Source organism: Thamnophis elegans, chromosome 4 (genome assembly GCF_009769535.1).
Source record: "Thamnophis elegans isolate rThaEle1 chromosome 4, rThaEle1.pri, whole genome shotgun sequence".
NCBI lineage: Eukaryota > Metazoa > Chordata > Lepidosauria > Squamata > Colubridae > Thamnophis > Thamnophis elegans.
The window spans coordinates 78,931,307-78,954,840 of record NC_045544.1 but is presented as its reverse complement, the minus strand read 5'-3'; positions in this window follow the sequence as shown (position 1 = coordinate 78,954,840).

Sequence of the window (23,534 nt, the reverse complement as noted above, 5' to 3'; positions counted from 1 at the left end):
GCAACCTAACACAGCCTTCTCCAATTTGGGACGCTTGAGATCCAAACTTAGTTACAGGTTGGAAATGAGGATGGATGAATCACTTAGTGGGAAATCTGTGCTTCATCTGTACCTTAAGGCAAACTAAGTTTCTGATTTCTTCTGCAATATTTGCTTTGGTTAAGTTAGGATAAAATAGATTTATCTGACAGCCCTGTACATATTTCTTTCCAATGAGTTCAGAAATTCACTGAATTCCAAAGGATTTACTCCCAAACAAAATCCTTTATATAGGATTATACCATTGGTTTAATTAACTTTGATAACAACACTCTGACTTCAATAACCTATTAATCTGATTTTGTAAGCAATATTCAAGCTAGCATTTTTGCTCCTTCAACTATTCCATTTTCATAATAGTTTTCAAAGCAGTTACCACATTATAACCAGCCTAAACTGTTGAGCAATAACCTCCAAAATGTAACCTATGAGCTAGAAAGTAAAATCACATGGACCCAATGTTGCTTGCCATCTTTAAAATGATTCCAATAAAGTAGTTGGAAGAATACTCTGTAAACAACATAGGTTATGTACAATATTTAAGATCTGTAATAAATAATATAGGAAAAAGGCTGTTCTTAACATGTTACAGAGATACCTCTAAAAGGATGGAAGTTGAACCCACCACATGTGTATTTGGTACCAGATTATAATGGCATTTAAAAGGGAATGGGGATTTTGTTTTTATCTCTTATTTATAGGGCTCTGATCTCTGATGTGGATCCATCTCCACATACCTATCTTCTCTCCTGGCAGATAAAAACTCACAGCCTGTCCTCTTTTCCACCCTGTATCAGATGGGCAAATTCTAGCTGGAATAGATGGTCCTGAAAAACCCAGCCTCCTCCAAGCAGTACAGATCATGAGATGTAATAACCAATACCTAGAACTGAACCCCAAAACACATTGGCAGCCAAAGCACCTCCCTCCCTGTTACATGATTGTAGTAATCCTCACCCATGATCATGTGGTCCACCGCAGTTTGCATTAATCACAACTTCCAGCGACAACCACACTGGAGCAAATCTATGATGGCTTGCTTTCTCCAAACTACACTGTTAGGGGATTAGATGTGTTAACAGTAGAAAAAATATACATTGCTATGGCATCATCATGTCAATTGTGTTTTTTAGGCAGTTGGGTAGTATGCATTTTAAAGAAAATTGAAGTCACTGAAGCTTATGAATGCCATTTGCTCCCCTTTCCCACCTGGTTGGAAAAGCTGTAAAGGCCATTCAGCTGTCATTGAAGATTGTGAATGCCAGTTGTTCTCTATTCATCTGGAAGCAAAAGCTTTCAGCATCCACCAAGCCCATCTCCACTGTGCCATGAGTGGAAGTATTCATTGTTGGGCTAGTCATCTTCAGCTTTGGCTTCTTCCTATTTATCACTTTGTATTAAAACAATCAGATCTGGGTACATTTGCAGGCCCAGAATGAGAAAAACATAGCATACACAAGGGAGTGAATTTATACACATTAAGATCCATGCTACCTATATTTGAAATATAGCCTAGTAGACATGATTGAGTTTGTCTTGTTATTTCATCTATTGGTCATAATCCAGATAGCGTTAATTGAAGTGTGAGAATTAAGCATTTGGTTAAACCTCTCTTGCCAAAATCAATGGAGCTAAAAGCACTTGCCTTTGATAGGTCACATCTACCCAGATTATAGTTTGGCAAAGTTGCTTTGCTGGATTAGGCCATTGATTCCTTCTACTTTAGCCCTTTGCTTTCAAGAGACAGTTTGCCAAAACTGAAAATTAAACTCAGCTGCAATATAATGGTGCGATAGGATAGCAGGAATCTTATTCTGACTATCTCAACTAATCAACAAGTCCTCTGAAGCATGGTATTTGACTTCATATGATGGATATTTTTTTCTAAAAAAGAAATGGTTCTTGAGATTGGCAAAATTGCAGTTATCAGAGGAACTAAACTCATTTGTATGGTAAGTTTTGATTTAATAGCTTTTTGTGCTGCAATAAACGATTACTGAAGGCTTAAGCCAGTACACTACAGGGTTTGTGACCTCAGAACGTGAGACTGTTCTGTAACTGTTCTCTGTCAGATATCTAATTGTGGCAGAAGCATGAATAAATGTAACAAAATCCAATGAAGCAGATAAATATTGAGATCCACAAATAACAAATTAGGTTTTTGCTTTATATCAAAAGGCAAGTCAATATAAAAGCAGAAACTTGTATTAGATTAACTGATATCAAACCGTTTAGAGGCCTGTTATTTTGTGGCATTAAAGGGGAGCTAATCTGTTGTTTCCAGTGATGTGTTAAAGAATCCTGCCACTTAACAAATTTTATGCCCTTCAGTTGCTATGCACTCTTGCTTATTGCATGATGACAGCAGCCCAACAGTAGTGTGCTACAAAAATCCTGAAAACTGAATTTCCTCAGCAATTGCTGCAAGCAGGTTTTGTAGGGTAGTAGTGGTAATGTTTTATCTCTGTATTTCTGCATAAAGGAAACCCACTTAACAGTGAGGTTACTCTGTGTTCATAGATGTTCTTGTTCTCATGAGACAGGCTGCCTGACGTGTGTCTTTCTTCCCCTTTTCAATTTCATCAATCTGACTTATAAACAAGGCCTTGAGTCCAGCTTTGATGGCTTCTATACCTATCACAATATGTTCAGTTAACACACTGAACAAAATGTGCCAGGATAGAGCCATTGAATATTCTTTTTATTTTGCTTCATTGAAGCACTAACATTCTTGGGTACAAAGGAGTAGAGTAGAGTAGAGTAGAGTAGAGTAGAGTAGAGTAGAGTAGAGTAGAGTAGAGTAGAGTAGAGTAGAGTAGAGTAGAACTATTGACCAAGTATGATTGAACATACAAGGAATTTGCCTTTAGTGCATAAGATCTCAGTGTACATACAAACAACAAAGTAATATAAGATACCAATAGGAAAAGGTAGTAGAAAAGATTAGAAGAATAATAGTAATATAGCCATATTACATGGATAAATAGCCTTAGAGATAAGATAGTACAATGGTAACTACTTGTGGTGCAATTAAATTTATTTGCAGATCGAAAGGACAGTGGTGTGGCAGAGTTCATGATAAAAAGTAGATTGTATAATTTAAGCCAAGACTAGAGTTTTAGCTTTTCCCAGATTTTGGGAGTTTAGCTTCCATCAATATCTGCCACGAATGCGAAAGGGCATTTATTGCTCCTTTCTGTTGCTCACCTAATTGTTAGCCTATTTCTCTTTAATGCACTATGTCCTCCTGTATTCCTGTCAGGATAAAAAGTATTTCACATTAAAAGATACATTGATTTTATTTGCAAAAGTTTAATGCTGCCTTAGTCCAAGAATTAAAGTGGTAAACCACAAGTGAAAACAATAGGACAATACCAAATAATGAAGTTGTTAAACTAGCTTTCCTCAATCTGGCATTCTCCAGATATGGTGGAAGTATAAAAAAAATCTAACACTAAATGGATGAATCTGACTTAAAATTTGAACTTGCCTAACTCCAATTTACCTGGTTGGGATGTGCTGACTTTTCACTGAGGATGAAAAATCTAACCATTGAACAATAGCCCTTCCTTCATGTTGTAAAATAGCTCAAATAATTTTCTCAGAGTATGGTTGAAAGAATTATGCTTGGGGAAAAAAATGGAACAGTCTATTTTTGTATAAATGTTTTTTTGCTCTGTATAATTTTTATCTGAGGACATAATTTAGGACTCAGAGTATGCCACCCCTCTTGAAGAAGAATTCCATACATTTGCTCCTTTCTTTAAAGATATTCCCATGAGTATAGAGATCAAAAGTAGATGTGATGTTAAAAATGCATATTTATATTTAATATGCACATTTTTTAAAGGCTGCAGATAGCTACGGGGAATTTTCTTCCAATGCAAATAACATCTTCAAACGTGTAATCTCTTCATGACTTTAGTAGTGTGGTATTCCTCCTGGCCTATTGTGACTTGATCATTATTAGTAGCATCCACCTAAGGGCTCAAATTTGCAGCTTCTAAAATTACGCATATTTAAAGGAAAGAAGCCGTTAAAATCACATCTTTTTTTCTTTCTCCAAAAACAAGGGGTTAAACAGTTCCAGAATTTGACTCAATTCTACCCATGGTTCCTTTTTTTTCTTCTTGTTTTTGCAAGAAGTTTTGGTTAACCAGATTAGCTGCACTAAGTGGTTGAGGTTTTAGAACTGTTCTACAAATCTTTGAGACAAAAGGAAGGGCAGAAAAAGGTTGTTGTTCTGGAATTAATCAAATTTGTTGCAATACTTTTCCTGACTTTTTTCAGGTTTTTTTTTTTCATCAAGAGATTTTCCAGATGTTTAAACTTCCATTAGAAGTTTAAACTATCCTTTCCTTAGTAGCATTCCGAAGTTGCAGCTCTTCTGGAGGGTATTTTGGGACAAGGTTAGGATGAAGCTATCCATGGTTATTGATTAAGTTTGTTGCTCCATTTTAAAAGGAGTTACCAGTAAATTATTTTAATATGAGATTTTATTGTTGTCATTTTAATGTTTGAATTATTTATTGCTGTTATACATTGTTGTAAACTGCTAAGAAATCCTTGGAAATTACAGTGGGATACAAATGTGATAAACAAGTGAATAAATAAATAAACATATACAGATATACATACTTCTGACTCATTTCCAGAATAATGTAGTTACATATTTTCTATTCATCAGAATTCAAGTCAAAATAAAGTATTTTCCATAACTGTGAGACAGATTGCATTTCTATGTAAATTATAGCAACTATTTCAAAGTTTGCATCTAATAAATTAACATCTATATTTATGCAAAATTGTGCCCTCTTTTGTCCTCTTCCTTTTTAATACATAAGTGAACGTTCTATCTAGGATTTCAAATGTAAAGTAGAAAGAATTAACAAAATAATCAGATGGCGCTAGTAGACCTACTTTCCATCTTTTAAAATTGACGCTATGAAATTCTACTTTTCAAGCAGATCAGTGTTTCAAAGTTTTTAGAACCTCTTTTGTGGGTATGGCCTGCTTTGTGGGAGTGGCTTGCTGGCCATGTGACCAGGTGGGAGTGGCTTGGCAGTCATGTGACTGGGTGGGAGTGGCCAACTTGTAAAATGTGGTGAAACTCACTTAACAACGCTTTTGCTTAGCAACCAAAATGTTGGCTCAAAAATTCTGACATTTGAAGCATGCAAGTCTTAAAGCTGTCAAGTTACGCCCTTGCACCCCTAGCCCTTTAGAAACGCCCCCCCCAGGGGTGTTCAAACTTGACAGCTTTAAGACTTTAAGGTTTAGATAGGACTCTTAGAGGCAAGCGGTGGGATTGGTGAGCCAGCCAATCAGTGAGTGGCAGGTGGGCAAGCGTGGTGCGGATGGGCGGGGGGAGGGAGTTGGAACCGGTTCTAAACAGCACGGTAGATTTGTGGAACCGGCAGGAACCCACCCCTGAAGCAGATAGTCCACATTCTCTATTGCTCAGAGATCATAACAACTTTCACTGGGTTTTCTAGCAACAGGCTTATATTTGATTCAATAATACTTGAAGTATTTTACCATATCAGGCTAAATTTGCTTGAGAGGGCTGCATATTGGGAGGAGTGGAAAAGGAAAGGGATATTTAATAGAAAATATCATTGCCTTACCAATGCCTTTTACAAAATGAATGGGTGAATGATAAATCATTAATTTCTTTATCACATCTTCACTGCTTACATTCTCAAGCAGCCCTCTCATTTGTATCACTGTTGAGGGATGTCTTCGGAGAGGTATTAAAGCTGCTATTTTAAAATGCCAGGAACAGTTGGCATTTGGACTGAACAGCTTCCAGTTTTATAAGTTTTTTAATCAATTTGTATAAAAAGCATGAAAATAGGTTGAAAAAGAATGAAACATTGCCAATCTGTTATGAGAACACCTGTGTATAAAAAGATCAGTAAAAGAAATGCAGCCTGACTAGGATTATCAAAAATCCTCAAATTTGGAATTGATTGTGAAAAGGTGAGGCTAATTTACAAAGAAAATGGAGGGTAGGAAGTCAACCATAATTCAGGATGACTCATATGGTTTGTTGTGAAGACCTGGGGCAGAGGTGGATTCCTACCGGTACGGACCGGTTTGGTGAATAGGTAGTAACTCAAGATGCCATGCCCCCGAATGGGTTCTGTCATCTTGTTTTTTGCTTCTGTGCATATGCAGAAGCATTTTTTAGTACTGCGCATGCATGCATGCATGCATAGCACATCCCTGAGCGACCTGGCAGTAGCAGCAGCTGGAACCAACCCCTGGCCTGGGGACAGGTATTGAATTTCCTTTTTTCTGAACTTCATCGGGGTAAGTTGGGTAAATCATGTCTTCACTTGCTATTTACCAGCCTTCAGTAGCCTGTGTCATGTAAGAATCCTTCTTCCATATTCAGCATGCTGTAAATTTGGGGAAAGAATAAATATTGTTACACTGAATATAAAAGAATAAATATTTAGCTACTATCTTTATATTAACATCATTTTACAAGAGCATCTTTGGGGAAGAATTAAAAAAGGTATGATGATATGCAGGGGTGGGTTTCAAAAATTTTAGCAAGGGGTTTCTGCCTGGTTGTTTGTTGGGTGGATGTGGCCATGGTGGGTGTGGCCTTGTCAGCCTCCTGCACCCTGGTGGGGGGCAGGGCAAGTATTTGTGCCCTCTCCGGGCTCTGGAGGACCTCTGGAGGCTAGAAACAGGCCTATTTCCAGCCTTCCAAACTTCCAGTAGGGATGTTTTTTTACCCTCCCTGAGCCTCCGGGCATGCCCTGCACTTACCTGCATCCAAAATGGGCCATGTGGGAACCCCTTGGAGGAGAGGGGTGGGATCAGACAGGAGTGGAATTTGGGGTCCTCTTAGCTGCACAGAATCTTAGCTAGGGGTTTTCCCAAACCCCTGTGAACCCCCAGCAACCCACCCCTGATGATATGAATGAGTTATGACTGAAAGGACATCAGGTAGGGCACATATCACATAATCATGGCTGCCATATTGTTGGTTTTTATTCCACCCTTAGAAACTCTTGTTAGTTAAAATTCTTAAAACAGATTAAAAAGAGACGCCTAGAGCACCGATGGAGATCCAGTAAGTCTGAGTCGGACCGAGCACTTTTAACATCCAGCATCAGAGTCTACATCCGGGCAATTAGGACGTCAAAAAGAACACACATTGCCTCTCTGATTGCTTCCACTGAGTCGCGCCCAGCCGCCTTGTTCAGGATAACCCGTTCCCTCCTAAATAGGAGGGATACGAGCGATCCTTTGCAGGGCAGAGTTGAGGACTACGTCCAATTCCTTGCGGATAAAGTTGCTCGGTTTCGGGCGGACCTGGACTCCAATCCCGCAGAGCCAGCTGAGGCACCAAGGGATAATCTGGTAGGACATCACTGGATTGATTTTCAAGCTGTTACCCCTGAGGACGTGGACAAGGCCATGAGAGCTGTAAGTGCCTCCACATGTGTACTGGACCCGTGCCCCTCCTGGCTGGTTGTTAACAGCAGGGAGGTGACACAGGGCTGGATCCAGGCGGTTGTTGCCGCCTCCCTTCGGGAGGGGGGCTTTCCCCCCGCATTAAAAGCGGCGGTGGTGAGACCCCTCCTGAAGAAATCATCTTTGGATCCAGCCGTCCTAAACAACTATCGTCCAGTCTCCAACCTCCCCTTTGTGGGGAAGGTTGTTGAGAAGGTGGTGGCCTTTCAGCTCCAGCGGTCCTTGGAGGAAACCAGTTATCTAGATCCCTTCCAGTCGGGCTTCAGGCCTGGCTACAGCACGGAAACCGCTTTGCTCGCATTGATCGATGATCTCTGGAGAGCCAGGGATGGAGGTCATGCCTCCATCCTAGTACTCCTTGACCTCTCTGCGGCTTTCGATACCATCAACCATGGTATCCTTCTGCGACGACTGCGGGAGGTGGGGGTGGGAGGCACTGTCTTATGGTGGTTCTCCTCTTACCTCTCGGACAGGTCGCAGTCGGTGTTAGTCATAGGGCAGAGATCGACCCCTAGGCCCCTAACATATGGGGTGCCGCAGGGTTCGGTCCTGTCCCCCCTCCCCTTTAATATCTACATGAAACCGCTGGGTGAGATCATTCGACGGCACGGGATAAAATACTACCAGTATGCGGACGATACACAGCTGTATCTGTCCACCCCGTGCCAACTCAATGAAGCGATGGACGTGATGAGCCAGGGCCTCGAGGCTGTTAGGGACTGGATGAGGGTTAACAAGCTTGTACTCAATCCAGATAAGACCGAGTGGCTGCTGTGCTTCCCTCCTACTAATTGGCCAAGTGTTCCATCTCTCAGGCTGGGGGGTCAAATAGTACGCCCCTCAGATAGGGTCCGCAACTTGGGAGTCCTCCTGGACCCACAGCTGACTTTTGAACACCATTTGTCAGCTGTGACCAGGGGGGCATTTGCCCAGGTTCGCCTGGTGCACCAGTTGCGTCCCTACCTGAACCGGGAGGCTCTCACAACAGTCACTCGTGCCCTTGTGACCTCTAGGCTGGAGTACTGCAACGTGCTCTACATGGGGCTGCCCTTGAAGAGTATTCGGCGACTTCAGCTTGTCCAGAATGCAGCCGCGCGAGCGATAGTGGGTGCGCCTCGATTCACCCACGTAACACCTATTCTCCGCGAGCTGCACTGGCTGCCTGTTGATCTCCGGGTACGCTTCAAGGTGCTAGTCGTCACCTACAAAGCCCTTCATGGTATTGGATCTGGGTACTTGAGAGACCGCCTACTGCCAATTACCTCCACTAGACCAATAAGATCCCACAGACTAGGCCTCCTCCGAATTCCATCAGCCGGCCAGTGTCGACTGGCGACTACCCGGAGGAGGGCCTTCTCTGTGGCTGCTGCGACCCTCTGGAACGAACTCCCCGTGGAGATTCGTACCCTCACCACCCTCCAGGCCTTCCGCATAGCCCTTAAAACCTGGCTGTTCCGACAGGCCTGGGGCTAAAGACTTGCAGCCCCACTTCGAACGGTATGATTGTTGTGCTTTTTAATTGTGTATGGTTTTTATGTTTTGTAACTTGTCTGTTTTTCCCCTCCCTTGAGTTGTGAGCCGCCCTGAGTCCCTTTCAGGGAAAAGGGCGGCATACAAATAAAGCAAAATGAAAATGAAATGAAATGAAATTAATAAAATACTGAGGGGAACATTTTTGTGCAACAGAGAGACCCCCCCTTCCAGGAATTTATTTGAATTAGTACTAGTTTATGAATGAAGGTGCTGTTTCAAGGTCACCCAGCTGGGAGAAGAAGGCAGCTATATACTAACTTACTCTTGAAGTGACCATTCTGGAAACATCTTGTTTGAACCTGATTGGTCATGGAGGGAGGGTCAGCAATGGGAGGCAGTTATGGGAGAGAAAAGTTGAGCTCATTGATTTGGTACACGAATCTCAGTTCTAATTATGCACTACTGCGATACGCTTGACTTGTAATAAAACTATACCCTTCTCAACAAATGGAGCCAAGGATCATTTCTATTTAGAGGTTTAAGTACTGGCAGGTCTGATAACCTCCATATTTTTATGAAATTCAAATGATTTTTAAAAAACCCTTTATAAACGGAGCTAGAAAGCTATTTGTCCTTTCTTTTCTTATTATGTCAAAATAATAAATCCAAATCAGTTGCTTTCCAAATCAGTTGTTTTTCCTGCATTACAGGCAGAAAGATGGTTTTCAATGTTGTTGCAAGGAAAGATAAAATTGGTCTCCATAAGAAACTGACACTTTAGAATAACCCCAGTTTGAGAATTTCAGATAAATAATTTGTTTTAAGGTTGTTCAGTAAAAAATAGTATTAATATCCTACATCTATTTAATTTTAGTAAGCATAGTTTCTTTTTAGAGCAAGGAAGATTAAAATAGATGTTGGTAATTTGGAAAATAAAAGGGGGAAGGAGAATAAAAGCTCAGAATACCCCTTTTGAAAGCTCAATGGGTTAGTTTTAAAGAATATTAAATATGTATATTTTGACCTTAAGATGCAGTTAATTCCATAAATGATTCTTTTTTTAGTATACTAGACACAGCAAAGAATGTTTAGTAAGAGCTGAATATCCAATTTGCTGGAAATATAAAATAGTTAAAGGGACAGTAATACATATGCCTGCTGCAGGATTTTCCATTTTGTGTTAATATTCAGGAATTTGTTAACACGGCACTGTTAAAATAGGTTCAAAATGTTAATTTAGTGAACTATATACCAAAAATGTGGAATGTAATGACCTGGATTTATTGTGCATTGAAAAAATATTTTACTTAAGTGGAAAAACTCTATAAGACCCAATTTGAAATCTGAGATGGATAAAAAGAATCCATCCATATTTCTGCATATGAACTTGTTTCCGATTGGTATAGAGGAAAATCTAACCAATATTTTTCTGGGTGCTGTTTAAAAAAAGGCTTATTTTTCCTTCTCTAACTTTCTGATTATGCATATACTTTAGTTCTTTTTTCTAATATAGTTTTAAATTAGGTAGTTTCAATCCTCCTCTCTCACGTACATCTTGCATTATTTTCATCTTTACCCTCGGCTTCTTTCCTGCCCACACAAATTTGTTGATACCCTTCTGCCATTCTAAAAGGTTCGCATCTTTTTTAAGTATAGGTAACATTTGGAAGATAAATAAAAATTTTGGTAAAATGTTCATTTTCACTGCCGCTATCCTACCCAGCAAAGATAAGTGCAATTTCTCCCATTTTTTCATCTCTGTCTGTATGCTATGCCAAAGTGGTTCATAATTATGCTTATATAATTTCCCATTTGAAGTTAAAATGTTAACTCCAAGATATTTGACTTTTTTAACTACCTCACATCCTAGCATCACTCCTAATTCTTCCTTTTGTTTAATATTCATATTTATAGCTAATATTTTGGTTTTTCCTAAATTTATTTTAAAGCCCGACACTTGACCATATTGATTAATCGTATTCATTAAAACCATACTGGATTCCTGCGGTTGTTCCAATATTATGACCAAATCATCCGCAAAAGCGCGGACTCTATATTCTTGCTGCCTAATCTTGATCCCTTTTAAACCATCCAAGCCCCGTATTTTATTCAACAATACTTCCAAAGTTATAATAAACAATAATGGGGACAAAGGACAGCCCTGTCTTGTACCTTTTCCAATTTGAAAAGAGTCTGTTAAACTTCCATTGACTATGATTTGTGCTGTTTGCTGTTGGTATATTGCTTTAATTGACTGTAAAAAATTATCTCCTATCTGCATTTTTTGCAGTATCTTCAGCAGAAATTGCCAGTTAATTCGATCAAAGGCCTTCTCAGCATCCAAAAATATAAACGCAGCAGGGATCTGGTTGTTCTTTCCCAAATATTCTAATGCATTAATAATTAATCTAACATTACTTTTCATCTGTCTCCCTTGTATAAAACCTGTTTGGTCCGTATGTATCAATTGTTGAATGACCAACATTAACCTATTTGCTAATATTTTAGTAAAAATTTTATAATCTACATTCAGTAATGAAATAGGTCTATAATTTTTGGGTTGAGTAGTATCTTGATCTTCTTTGGGTATCAAAGATATAAACGCTGTCTTCCAAGATGGAGGGACTTTACCTTCCGTTTGAATCATATTAAATAATTCTCTAAGAGGTTCTACCATTTCTAACTGTAAGTTTTTATAGTAAACCGCTGTCAAGCCATCTGTACCTGGTGCTTTCCCTGATTTTAATTGCTTAATTACCTGCAGGATTTCCCCCGAGGTTATTGGTTGATTCAATTTTTGCCTGTGTTCTTCTCTAACTGAAGGTATTTTCTCTTTGTCTAAATATTTACCTATGTCTAAACCATTAATTTTATCCCCTTTATACAGTTCTGTAAAAAATTCCCAGAAAGCCTTTTGAATCTCTTCCTGTTGAAACACCTCCTTCCCTCTATAAATCAGTTTAGATATATTTCGAGTTTTCCTTTTTTTCCTAATCTGATAAGCTAACCATCTGCCAGGTTTGTTTGAATTACAAAAAGTATTGTGTTTTGCATATAATAAATTAGTAGCTACCTGGTCAGAGATCAACATGTCAAATTGAGATTTTAATATGTTAATAGCTTCCTTAACCTTTGTATCGTCTGGGTTCATTGTTAACTCCAGCTCTTTTCTCTTAATTTCCTCTTCCAGTTCTGTTCGTTTTAACCCTTGCTTATTTCTATGTGTTTTATTTATATTCATCAAAACTCCTCTCATATACGCTTTGCTTGCGTCCCATACAAATTCCATAGATGTACCCTTATTCATATTCAAAACAAAATATTCAGATAGTAATTTTTTACAATCATTAATATACTTTTCATATCTAAATAAGTTTTCATTCAATCTCCAAGACCTTCTTGCCTGCACTACCCTTCCCAACTCCATCCAAACTGGGTTATGGTCCGAAAGGACCCTAGCTGCAATCTTTGTTTTCTTGACCCTAGAAAGCAAATCATTAGTGGTTAGAATAAAATCAATCCTTGAGAGGGATTGATGCCTGTCCGAGAAGAAAGTGAAGTCATATTCCTCTGCATTTCTTTCTCGCCAAATATCTCTCAATTCAAAATCATCCATAATGTCAAAGAAAGATTTGGGTAACTTTGCTCGCATCTTGGTATTTAGGCGAGAAATCTTCTTATCTCTCTTAGTGTCTATCACTCCATTCCAGTCACCCAATAGTATACAGGAACTATAGTCCCACTGTACTAATTTGGCATGAAGATTTCTATAGAATCTATCTTGCTGTTGATTTGGAGCATAAATTCCCAAAAGTAATGTCTTTTTCCCTTCTAAGATTAAGTCTAAAGCAATATATCTTCCGAAGGGATCTGCTTCTATTAATTCAGCTTTCATATCTTTTCTTAAGTATACAACTATACCATTCTTCTTTTCCATAGCAGAAGCTGCAAAATGTTGACCAAGTTTTGAGTTGATCAAATATTTTTGATCAGTTGACTTGATATGGGTTTCTTGCAAACAAATTACATCGTTCTTAAACTGTTTGAGATAATGAAATATTTTCTTCCTCTTCTGTGGAGAGTTCAGTCCGTTGACATTCCATGTTAAAATCTTAGTTGTCATCTTTGGTTGGTTGAAGCATTTTTAGAGCTTCCTGCACGCCCTGTTTAACCTTAGGTCTAGCTCCTCCCACTGCTTCCAGATTTGTTATTGTAGTTCCTTGATCGATGGCCGATGATTGTTGATGCTGTTGCTTTTTAGCTTGTTTCTCCATACGTCTAGTAGTCATGCGGCTAGGTCTTGGTTCCATAGCACCTTGCACTTCTAGAGAAGAGAGATGCTCCATCTTGTCTGGTGGTTGTGTAGTTTGCTGTCTATCCTGTCCTTCTTGTGGTCTTTCTCTAGGTCCAGATGGTGCAGGGTGTCTGGCCTTCAATATATATTAATAAAAATCTCGGGCTTTCCATACAGAGTTGAGGCGGTACCTTTGCTTATCAAATGTAAATATGATGCCAAATGGTGCATCCCATCTATACTGTATCTGACGATTTCTGAGTTCTTCGACCAAAAAAGCGTAGTCTCTCCTGGCTCTTAACATTTGAGGTGGTATCTCTTTCAAAACAGCCAGGTCTTGACCCCCAATTTGAAGCTTAGTGTTATAAGATGCTTGCAGTACCATATTTCTAAGCTCTCTTGTAGTAAAATATATAACGATGTCTCGAGGAAGCTGCTTCTGCTTTGCCAGCCAGGACTTAATGCGGTAAGCTTTGTCAATTTGCCAGTCTTGGTTGGTCCCTGGTCTTCCCATCAGGTGGTCAAAAGCTTCCGATAGGATCTGTTTCAGGTTCTCCTGTTTCTCCTCACGCAGCCCCCTTACTCTTAATGCGAACTCCATTTGTCGGTACTGTATCATAATAATTTCTTTTTCAGCATTTTCCACTTTTTGTTCCACCACCTCTGTTTTCAATGTCAAGTTAGCATTGGCATCATTAAGAACCTCTAGAGTATCTTCCACTCCAGAAATATGTTCTGTTAATACAGTTACAAGACTCAGCATGTCGTCTCTAATTTTATCAACCTTAGCCTCAAATTTCTCATACAGCTCCTGTTTAAGTCCTTTTATTTCACTTTTAATTTCTTCTTTCATTTCTTTTATTTCCTCTTTTCTCTCCTCTCTATTATCTCTAAATTTATCTTCCATTTTAATTGTCTGTGCATTAAGAGCCTCGCTTAGATTACTCAGGAAAAATTCTTTCATTAACACATCCCCAGCAGGGGGCGTAGGAAGCGGAGGCTGCAGCTTTGTGCCAGGCACTGAGGATGTGCCCCTGGAAGTAGAGGGTGACGACTTCAAGTTAATATTTGGTTTTGAGGCCATTTCAAAATTTATCTGCCTGCAGTTAATAAAACTCTATTGCCTGAATATGCAGCTTTAAGTAAAGAGGCTTTTATTTTGAAGTTTAAGGCTTGGCAAAACTTTCAGTGAGTAAACATTGTAACAAGACCGTTCAGCAGATTCATCACCATTTAACTTCCAGATAAGCAAGGTTAATGAAGGAGTAAAATTCTTCTATTGTGAAACCAAAACATATGATAAGCAATCTCTTTTGTTTTGAATTCTTGTGAGGATTAGCAAAAAGTGTTCGTTATTACCGGAGAAACCAGCCTGCTCGGCGCCATTTTAAAAGCCTCTAAGTAAATAATTTTTCGGAGGAGAAAAAGAAAAGAAGCTAAAATGTTGATAAACAATTATTGTCCACGCAGTAAACGGATTCAGCTCATGATAAGATTAAATCAAACAAAACTTTGAGCAGAGTGGGGGAGACCTACTTTGTCCTGCACAAGGCAGTTTGAAGTTCCCAGCACGGACAGCCGTTCTGCCTTGGGCTAGCCCCCCTTTCCTTGCAAGCACAAAGCTGCAAAAATCGAAGAGCATTTGCCAGCAAAACAGTTTCTTCTTTCCTTCTTGCCTGAAGGATAAGAAAACCTGATAAGACGTCAGATGGAAGATCCTCTAAACAGGTACGTAGCCAGGAATTCGGAGGCAGCTGATTTTTTTGCTGCCACCACCAGCAGGCTCCTCCCAGGAAGCCACCCACAGCTGACTTTTGAACACCATTTGTCAGCTGTGACCAGGGGGGCATTTGCCCAGGTTCGCCTGGTGCACCAGTTGCGTCCCTACCTGAACCGGGAGGCTCTCACAACAGTCACTCGTGCCCTTGTGACCTCTAGGCTGGAGTACTGCAACGTGCTCTACATGGGGCTGCCCTTGAAGAGTATTCGGCGACTTCAGCTTGTCCAGAATGCAGCCGCGCGAGCGATAGTGGGTGCGCCTCGATTCACCCACGTAACACCTATTCTCCGCGAGCTGCACTGGCTGCCTGTTGATCTCCGGGTACGCTTCAAGGTGCTAGTCGTCACCTACAAAGCCCTTCATGGTATTGGATCTGGGTACTTGAGAGACCGCCTACTGCCAATTACCTCCACTAGACCAATAAGATCCCACAGACTAGGCCTCCTCCGAATTCCATCAGCCGGCCAGTGTCGACTGGCGACTACCCGGAGGAGGGCCTTCTCTGTGGCTGCTGCGACCCTCTGGAACGAACTCCCCGTGGAGATTCGTACCCTCACCACCCTCCAGGCCTTCCGCATAGCCCTTAAAACCTGGCTGTTCCGACAGGCCTGGGGCTAAAGACTTGCAGCCCCACTTCGAACGGTATGATTGTTGTGCTTTTTAATTGTGTATGGTTTTTATGTTTTGTAACTTGTCTGTTTTTCCCCTCCCTTGAGTTGTGAGCCGCCCTGAGTCCCTTTCAGGGAAAAGGGCGGCATACAAATAAAGCAAAATGAAAATGAAATGAAATGAAATTAATAAAATACTGAGGGGAACATTTTTGTGCAACAGAGAGACCCCCCCTTCCAGGAATTTATTTAAATTAGTACTAGTTTATGAATGAAGGTGCTGTTTCAAGGTCACCCAGCTGGGAGAAGAAGGCAGCTATATACTAACTTACTCTTGAAGTGACCATTCTGGAAACATCTTGTTTGAACCTGATTGGTCATGGAGGGAGGGTCAGCAATGGGAGGCAGTTATGGGAGAGAAAAGTTGAGCTCATTGATTTGGTACACGAATCTCAGTTCTAATTATGCACTACTGCGATACGCTTGACTTGTAATAAAACTATACCCTTCCCAACAAATGGAGCCAAGGATCATTTCTATTTAGAGGTTTAAGTACTGGCAGGTCTGATAACCTCCATATTTTTATGAAATTCAAATGATTTTTAAAAAACCCTTTATAAACGGAGCTAGAAAGCTATTTGTCCTTTCTTTTCTTATTATGTCAAAATAATAAATCCAAATCAGTTGCTTTCCAAATCAGTTGTTTTTCCTGCATTACAGGCAGAAAGATGGTTTTCAATGTTGTTGCAAGGAAAGATAAAATTGGTCTCCATAAGAAACTGACACTTTAGAATAACCCCAGTTTGAGAATTTCAGATAAATAATTTGTTTTAAGGTTGTTCAGTAAAAAATAGTATTAATATCCTACATCTATTTAATTTTAGTAAGCATAGTTTCTTTTTAGAGCAAGGAAGATTAAAATAGATGTTGGTAATTTGGAAAATAAAAGGGGGAAGGAGAATAAAAGCTCAGAATACCCCTTTTGAAAGCTCAATGGGTTAGTTTTAAAGAATATTAAATATGTATATTTTGACCTTAAGATGCAGTTAATTCCATAAATGATTCTTTTTTTAGTATACTAGACACAGCAAAGAATGTTTAGTAAGAGCTGAATATCCAATTTGCTGGAAATATAAAATAGTTAAAGGGACAGTAATACATATGCCTGCTGCAGGATTTTCCATTTTGTGTTAATATTCAGGAATTTGTTAACACGGCACTGTTAAAATGGGTTCAAAATGTTAATTTAGTGAACTATATACCAAAAATGTGGAATGTAATGACCTGGATTTATTGTGCATTGAAAAAATATTTTACTTAAGTGGAAAAACTCTATAAGACCCAATTTGAAATCTGAGATGGATAAAAAGAATCCATCCATATTTCTGCATATGAACTTGTTTCCGATTGGTATAGAGGAAAATCTAACCAATATTTTTCTGGGTGCTGTTTAAAAAAAAGGCTTATTTTTCCTTCTCTAACTTTCTGATTATGCATATACTTTAGTTCTTTTTTCTAGTTTATTTAATCCTTCCACTTTCTTTTTTTTCTTTCTGTATAATATAAGCAATATAATTGAACAAATCAATCCAGAGTTTTCATTTGAGACACAAATGGTCAGGCTCAATTCTTCTTCAGACACATTATGTAAAAACCCACTCTCTGGAAAGAGCTCTAATGCTAGGAAAGGTAGCAGAAAAGAGAAGAAGAGGACGAACAGCTTTAAAGTGGATGAATTCAGTTATAGTAGCAGTAGGTGCACCATTGAAGGGCAGCTCATTATGATGGAAGTCTACCTATGTGGCCACTAAATTAAGAATAATGTGATGGCACATAAGACAATCAACCAGTACTACAAGCAATATATATTATTTAAAAATCCTAGTTGTATCTGTTACCAGCTTCAGAGAGATGGTAGCAGTGCTTGTAATAATAGTCTCAGAACCTGAGAACACTTTCTTCTAGCCTTTTTTGAGAAGGCTGAATCTTTTAGTAGGAGATCAGTTAGAATTTCTGAAATCCTGAGTGATGATCTAAGCTCAAGAGAACTTACTCTAGAGTATGTGTGTATATTTCACTGTATATGCGATATTAATTTTTTTTCAATTACCAATAGAAAATACATACGCAGTCAGCTAGAAAGCTGACAGCCCATTTTGAGACCTGAGCACTATACAATGGAGTGAGCTCCTTTTCCTGTCCCAGCTCCTGCCCACCTAGCAGTTCAAAAACATTCAAATGCAAGTAGATAAATAGATACCACTTTGGTGGGAAGGTAATAGTGTTTCATGGGCCCAGGCGTATAGTCATGATGGCCACGCAACCACAAAAATGTCTTCAGACAATGCTGGCTTCCTTGCCTAACAAATGGAGATGGACACAACTGAACACAGGAAACCTTTAGCTTTACTTTATTTAAAATAAAATGTTATATTGTAAGCCTTTGATTGATAGGTTGAGAGTTACAATGTAACTATAGAGAAAGAGGTAAGCCTATAATTATATGCATCACTGTAAAGATTGGAAGCCACTTTTTCTATCTTTTTCCTTCCTTCCTTTCTTTCTTTCTTTCTTTCTTTTATTTCACTGAGCCATGGTGATGCAGTGGTTAGAATGAAATATTGCAGGCAAACACTGTCCACAGCCTGGAGTTTGTGCCTGATGGGTTCAAGGTAAACGCAGCCTTCCATCCTTCCAAGATTGGTAAAAGGTGGACCAAGATTATTGGGGGCAATATGCTGACATTATAAACTGCCCAGAGAGTAGGGTAAAGCACTATGGAACGATATATAAAAGTCTCAGTGCTCTTGCTATTAATTGCTTTTCTTCTACCTTTTTTATTTTTTGCACTGTAGCTTTCTCTTTTATTCCCCCCCGCCCTTCTCACTTATTTTAGTTTCTATTTATTTCTATTTACTTTTATTCTTCTTTTTAAAACTTTCAATAAAGTTATGTTTTTTAAAAGATTGAATGATGGATTATGCACGATAAATCATTTTCAATTCCTGGTGACCACACAGATCAATTTTGTAAGCCTTCACCTGTGTTTAAGAAACGTTAAGTGATTTCTTTTTCTTATTCTTGGTCTAGAACTAAATAATGACTGAATAAGTAAAGACCTTTGTATAGCACTGCACAATACGATGCGACTTTAATTCTAGCACAAACTAATGATTCCCACAGCCTATAACATTCCTACAACATGTTTTATCTGGATGAGCACAAAGCTTAACACCATCTGCTAATTCTTTTATCTTTCAGATACAGGCCTGGAAACAAAAACAACAACATAATCAAATCTTTGAATTGGCTGGATCTGAAAACAGTAGAATTTGCACCAGGCTTTTGGTATTTATTTACACCTTCAGGTAAGCTTCTTTCCCTAGGCTGTTTATACAGATTCTCAATTTGCCTGATAATTGTTCAAAATCAAAAGCCCAAAAGTCCATGGGCCTGAACTGAGCTAAACTGACTTCTTCCATGAACACCTCACAAGTGCCATAACTGAGAAGTCAGCCCAACTAAGCATCTCTCTGGATACCCAGCCAGACATAATGTTTTGACAAATCTGGACGATACTGGAAGCAGGAGAGACATCAGTAAGAAGGAACAGTGAGAATTCTGAATGGAGCTTAGGTACCTAGGCATCTTGAATGTAACCCTTTCATTTCCTTTTTTTTTTTAAAAAACAAACCAACCTGCATTTATATTTACCATGATGGAATTAACGTGGTTGCCTGGATGGAAGATGCTGAAATGTCTCTTATCCCAAATACCTATCTGGATACTCACCCAAGCGAAGTCTATTTAGCTTCAGCGAGGGGCTGTCTCCTGCGCAAACTTTTTAGCGCTGTTCATCAGCTTATACTTAAAACAGCTTTACTACCTTCAATGCAGCTCATTCACTTTCCACCTCTGAACCCGTTTTGCAGAATGGATACATAACACAGACTTAGTGTTCATTCTCCTGTCTTGGAACAATGCTCATCTGCTTGAAAAGGTCAGGAGACCAAGTGCTGAAAACAAAAGGTGCAGCAGGAGTGGGTTCAGAGCAGAGGTGGATTCCTATTGGTTCAGACCAGTTCGGAGGAGTAGGTAGTAACTTGGCCGGACATGCCCCCAAACCAGTTCTATCGGTGGTGCCGTAGGTGCCACCATCTTGTTTTTTGCTTCTGTGCATGCGCAGAAGCAATTTTTTCACTACCATGCATGTGCGCCTAGTACACATCAAGCACACACAAAGCACATCTGTGAGCAAACCGGCAGTAAAAGAAGCCAGAACCTACCCCTGGTTCAGAGGACTCTGGAGGTTTCAGGGAAACCCAATGTCATACCAAGGAAGGGAGGCTGGCTGGGGGATTCTGAGAGTTGAAAGTCTACACAGGTTGATAAACAGCTGAAGGACTGTCCAATGCAAATCTAATTTAATGATTAAGAACTACATTTAGGGAGAGCCCAGTAACTGTCCATCTCCCATGGATTATTTGGGCAGCAGACTAAGAAGGAGCCCAGGTCATCTGTTTGCAGCATTGTTTGTTGCGGTGAACAATGTAGCACATATATTTCAGTTGTCGGTAACTCTCTACATAAACGTATCATTATTACTAACTCAATTTGCAGGGCTGTCCATCTCATCTAAGTGACTCTGGGCAGCTCACAATAGATCAAAACAATCCAATAAAAACATTTAAAAACAAACATATAAACATATCCGTAATCTATTTAAAGCAAAAGGTAAGGGGCAGAATCCATTTTTTTCCCATCAGCTAAACACAGTCATTGTAAAAGCCCGTCACCATTGGCAGAACCCAGGCATAGTGACAGAGCTATGTCTTCAGGGCCTTCCTAAAGGCCAGGGGAGGAAAGGGTCAGGGCCAATCTACAATTCAGGTAAATAATGTTCCATGGATGGGTACCATGGCAGTAAACACTGTATTCCTGGGTCCATCAATTATACTCTTCCATACAGGATTAGGACATGTCTCTCCTGTCAGTTCTTTTTTTTTCTGTTAACAGAACTTTTTTATTTTTCTTTTAAAAAAAACACAAATATGTCATCATTTGTCAATCATTAAGACATTGAAGTACAATTTTTTTTGTTGTGTGTACCCCTCCCTCCCTCCACCCCCCCACCCCCCCCTCCTCCTTCCCCCCCCCCCCGACTTCCCAGAACCCGTACACGGTATGGATTTTTAACTAACACAGTCTAAAATCTATTGAGAAAAAAGAAATAAAGAAATTAATGACATTCTAGATTGACCTTAGCTTCTTCTTACTGAACTGACTTTTAACAGTTTAAATCATTTCTGATCTTAAGCATAGGCTAACTGGAATTTCTTAGTCCCGTATTTATTTTGTATATAGTCAATCCATTTTTTCCAGTCTCGTTTATATCTCTCATTTGAATGATCTTTGAGATATGCCGATATTTTAGCCATTTCAGCTAAGTTTGTTACTTTCAATGTCCATTCTTGAATTGTAGGCAAGTCTTCCTTCTTCCAATATTGCGCCACCAACAGTCTTGCTGCAGTTATCAGGTGCAGAATCAAATTGGTCTCTACCACTGTAAAGTCAGTACATATACCTAGTAAAAATAACTGAGGACTAAACTTTATCCTTCTTTTAAAAACATTTTGCATGACCCACCATATTTTTATCCAAAATGCCTTAACCTTTTGGCAGGTCCACCATATATGATAATATGTAGCATCGAGAGAACCACACCTCCAACATTTAGGCTGTACATTCGGATACATAGAAGCCAACTTTTTAGGATCTAAATGCCATCTATAGAACATCTTGTAAAAATTTTCTCTCAGATTTTGAGCTTGTGTAAATTTCACATTTCTTACCCAGATTCTTTCCCATGTATCCAACATTATTGGTTCCTCAATATTTTGAGCCCATTTTATCATACAATCTTTAACTAATTCTGTTTCCGAATCCATCTGTATTAATACATTATATATCCTCTTTATATGCATTAAGCTTTGATCTCTTATTTGTTTAAACAGATTATCCTCAACTTGAATAAAACCAATTTTTTGATCTATTTTCCACCTAGCCTGTAATTGCCCATACTGGAACCATGTTTGAACTACCTTCTCCTCTTTTAATACCTCTAAAGATTTTAATTGTAATACCCCCCTTTCCGAGGTAAGAAGCTGTCTGTAGGTAATTCTGTCCTGTTTTTGTGCTGTATTCATATTTTCAATTGCGTGTCTAGGAATTGCCCACATGGGTATCTTGTCATTTAATTTATATTGGTATTTCTTCCAGACCCGCAATAAAGCATTTCTTAAAATATGACTTTTAAAGTTCTTATCCAATTTTTTTGTTGAATAACAGGTAAGCATGCCAACCAAATACCAGATCATGTCCCTCAATGTTCAATATTCTATAATTGGTTAAGTGAATCCAATCACTAATTACAGATAATGCCACTGCATCATAATATATTTTTAAATTAGGTAGTTTCAATCCTCCTCTCTCACGTACATCTTGCATTATTTTCATCTTTACCCTCGGCTTCTTTCCTGCCCACACAAATTTGTTGATACCCTTCTGCCATTCTAAAAGGTTCGCATCTTTTTTAAGTATAGGTAACATTTGGAAGATAAATAAAAATTTTGGTAAAATGTTCATTTTCACTGCCGCTATCCTACCCAGCAAAGATAAGTGCAATTTCTCCCATTTTTTCATCTCTGTCTGTATGCTATGCCAAAGTGGTTCATAATTATGCTTATATAATTTCCCATTTGAAGTTAAAATGTTAACTCCAAGATATTTGACTTTTTTAACTACCTCACATCCTAGCATCACTCCTAATTCTTCCTTTTGTTTAATATTCATATTTATAGCTAATATTTTGGTTTTTCCTAAGTTTATTTTAAAGCCCGACACTTGACCATATTGATTAATCATATTCATTAAAACCATACTAGATTCCTGCGGTTGTTCCAATATTATGACCAAATCATCCGCAAAAGCGCGGACTCTATATTCTTGCTGCCTAATCTTGATCCCTTTTAAACCATCCAAGCCCCGTATTTTATTCAACAATACTTCCAAAGTTATAATAAACAATAATGGGGACAAAGGACAGCCCTGTCTTGTACCTTTTCCAATTTGAAAAGAGTCTGTTAGACTTCCATTGACTATGATTTGTGCTGTTTGCTGTTGGTATATTGCTTTAATTGACTGTAAAAAATTATCTCCTATCTGCATTTTTTGCAGTATCTTCAACAGAAATTGCCAGTTAACTCGATCAAAGGCCTTCTCAGCATCCAAAAATATAAACGCAGCAGGGATCTGGTTGTTCTTTCCCAAATATTCTAATGCATTAATAATTAATCTAACATTACTTTTCATCTGTCTCCCTTGTATAAAACCTGTTTGGTCCGTATGTATCAATTGTTGAGTGACCAACATTAACCTATTTGCTAATATTTTAGTAAAAATTTTATAATCTACATTCAGTAATGAAATAGGTCTATAATTTTTGGGTTGAGTAGTATCTTGATCTTCTTTGGGTATCAAAGATATAAACGCTGTCTTCCAAGATGGAGGGACTTTACCTTCCGTTTGAATCATATTAAATAATTCTCTAAGAGGTTCTACCATTTCTAACTGTAAGTTTTTATAGTAAACCGCTGTCAAGCCATCTGTACCTGGTGCTTTCCCTGACTTTAATTGCTTAATTACCTGCAGGATTTCCCCCGAGGTTATTGGTTGATTCAATTTTTGCCTGTGTTCTTCTCTAAGTGAAGGTATTTTCTCTTTGTCTAAATATTTGTCTATGTCTAAGCCATTAATTTTATCCCCTTTATACAGTTCTGTAAAAAAT